Source organism: Colobus angolensis, unplaced genomic scaffold (assembly GCF_000951035.1).
Source record: "Colobus angolensis palliatus isolate OR3802 unplaced genomic scaffold, Cang.pa_1.0 Scaffold92, whole genome shotgun sequence".
NCBI classification, from domain to species: domain Eukaryota; kingdom Metazoa; phylum Chordata; class Mammalia; order Primates; family Cercopithecidae; genus Colobus; species Colobus angolensis.
In genome coordinates, this window is record NW_012123154.1 from 2,896,456 (window position 1) to 2,899,402 (window position 2,947).

The following is a 2,947-nucleotide window of genomic DNA, read 5'->3' on the forward strand; positions in this document are numbered from 1 at the left end:
CGGAGCCCCGCATTGTTCCTGGGTCCCGGGCGGTGACTGCGGACACCCGGCGGCGGGACTGGGGAACTTTGGGGCCAGAGCGTGGCCGGGGACGCCCGCCTGGCAGCGAGGCCTGAGACTGAAGAGACCCGGCCAGATCCATTACCCCCGAGAAGCAAAACGAAAAGCCAGCCCTTCTTTTTGTCTGGTTGAATCCCAGAACGTACAAAGGGTCATAAAAGAAATGTAACTGTACATCGCAACCCATTGAACTCTCCGGGCTGATTCGGGTGACATTTCCCCCTAAGCGCTTAAAAAATGGGTTTGACAGGTTGTCGCTCCCATCCTACGGAACCTTCCCCTCCTACCTAGCAGAGATCTCCTTTAAACTTGGATTTAGTCAGCCTGCTGGAAAGATTGTGTGTGATGAGGAGGAAGATTATGCAAGTTTTACAGGAAGCGTTTTTAAAACCGAACGGGACGGGAGGGAGTTGTAGTTTTGCATCGTGAGCGTTGCGCTGTGACCTGGTAGGTAGGCTTTTCATTAGCTCAGTCTTGTGCCACTTAAACGTGTACAGGTTAACTGTAGAATTAAGTGAGATATTTCATATTTGACCTTAACATAGTTTGCAGTTAATGTTAAATTCATTGAAAAGAGGCTTTTGAACTCTGCCAGAGTGTTGTCTTGTCATAGCTAGCATTTATAGTACATTTTGCTTTTCCATAGAGCACTAATTATTCCCTATATCATCTTGTGTCTCATCATTTTCATGTATTTCTCATTTTCCTACGTTACTTTTTTATTATGCCAGGTGTTCAGAGAATTTACACCCAGGTTGATTTCATGTGTTTTAATGAGGGTAGAGAATTGTCTAAGAAGGAGATAGAGCAATTTAGAAAAGTAGCATTTCGTTTTTAGTAATATTTATATTGGGCTTTTTTCTATTTGTAAAGGAATGCTAAATTTCTGTAAATTTTTTTGAAAGCCTCCAGCCATTGCAGTTTGTTAGGTGCAATATCAGTATCATTGATCACTTGTATGATATGGTTAGGAATGTACAAAACCACATTTATTCCTATGGATTATTATACTAGTTCATATAGAGACAACTCAAAGTACTGTACCGTTAATTGTACAGTTATAAGAATGTCACATATGGAACAACGGTGTAAACAATGAATTAGAAATGTCATTTTTAACATTTTTAAGCAGTTGATAGAAAAAAGGTGCTGGATAGGAGAAAAAGCGGTTTATCTCCATTGATGTGGGATTATGATTGAGTCTCTTAGCTATTGGTATTTATGATAACACTTATCATGATTACCCCTCCTGCAGCCACTTGATATGTTTTCATTGCTCATAAAAGAATTGCACTTATCTTAAAAATTGAAACACTATTTCAACACTGATTTGTATGGAGGTGGAATTACAGCTGTAGACATAGCCTCAGAATATCTGCCAGCAGAGGATACTTTTCTAATTGTGTACCTTTTTAAAGCTGAATCTGTTAGGTTCTAATGAAAACTAATACTGGTTTCAGATACATTTATTTCAGATACCATATTTATATTGTGTGTGTGTGCGTGCGTGTGTGTACCCCTTCACTAACAACTGGGCAGATAATTTCTTTAGGGTGAAGACTTAATCTGGTATTTTCTGAATATTTGGGGGAGGGGTCAACTCTTTTCCTTAGAATAATGAATCCAGACATTCTTTTGACATGAATACATTCATATTATGAAGATAATAGTCCATGAATAAAGATTAAAATGAACAGAAGAAAGCTGTGTAGAAACCACCATGAGATAAAGTAGGAAACTGTCCTTTCTGCACTGTGGCTGAGTTGATAATTTGTTTTCCATTTAATATTCCGGGATCCTGTGTTTGCCTTATAACTTCGTTGCTTGTGAAGTAACTGTTACTGTTTTTCCTCCTTCAGATTAATAGTTTTATACAAGGTTTTCTAAGTGTTCAGTTGGGTGTGTGAGTTCCATAGCCAGCCACATCTGGTTCTTTTGGAGTTGCATAAAAGTAGGGTTGTGGATTTGATTGAACCATACTTAGCGCAAGTTTTCCTTCTGGTTATTTTATTAGGGAATTATGATGGAGGATTCTGTGGTTAAAAGAGAGATCTTGGGCAATGTTTATTCATTAAAAATTGCTATTTTGTTAGTAGTTCGGAGAGGCAAGGCTCCTTTGGGCTAAAGCTGCTCTAAAACTGTAGTAGCAGTGCCATTTTAGTAACTTGGTTTGGTGTGCTAGCTTCAAAACGGGGATTATGTTTCACTTTAGGCAAGCAAGAAGCAGGGTTTCACTTAGAGCAGGAAAGTGGCCCAGAGGCCAGACTGGTCTCACAGACATACTTTTACAGCCTATGAAGTAAGAACAGTTTTATATTTTTAAAATGGTTACCAAGAAAACATCAAAATAACATTTTGTAATACATGAAATTTCATTTATGAAATTCAAATTTATTTGTGTCCACAAATAAAGTTGTTTTTTTCTTTGAGAGTCTCGCTCTGTCACCCAGGCTGGAGTACAGTGGCCCAATTTTGGTTCACTGCAACCTCTGCCTCCCAGGTTCAAGTAATTCTCATGTCTCAGCCTCCTGAGTAGGTGGGATTACAGGTGCATGCCACCACACCCAGCTAATTTTTGTATTTTTCAGTAGAGATGGGGTTTCACTGTGTTGGTTAGGCTGATCTTGAACTCCTGCCCTCAAATAATCCTTCTGCCTGGGCCTCCTAAAGTGCTGGGATTACAGGTGTGAGGTACCACGCCCAGCACACAAATAAAGTTTTATTGAAAGAGAACTACTACATTCATTTACCTGTGGTCTGCAAGCTCCTGGGGCTACAACAGCAGCATATTTGCTACTGTATGGCCTGCAAGCCTAAAACATTTACTATGTGGCTTCTTACAGAATAAATAATTTTTGCAAGAGAAATTCCCAGCTTTCTTAACAGC

The 2,947-nt window shown here is 39.5% G+C and overlaps 1 protein-coding gene across 5 annotated transcripts in view; it reads left to right on the forward strand.

Annotated features, from left to right (window-relative positions):
- METTL9 (methyltransferase like 9) overlaps window positions 1-2,947 on the forward strand; it is a 60,020-nt gene that overhangs the window by 2,987 nt on the left and 54,086 nt on the right. The gene's annotated exons all lie outside the window — the stretch shown is intronic.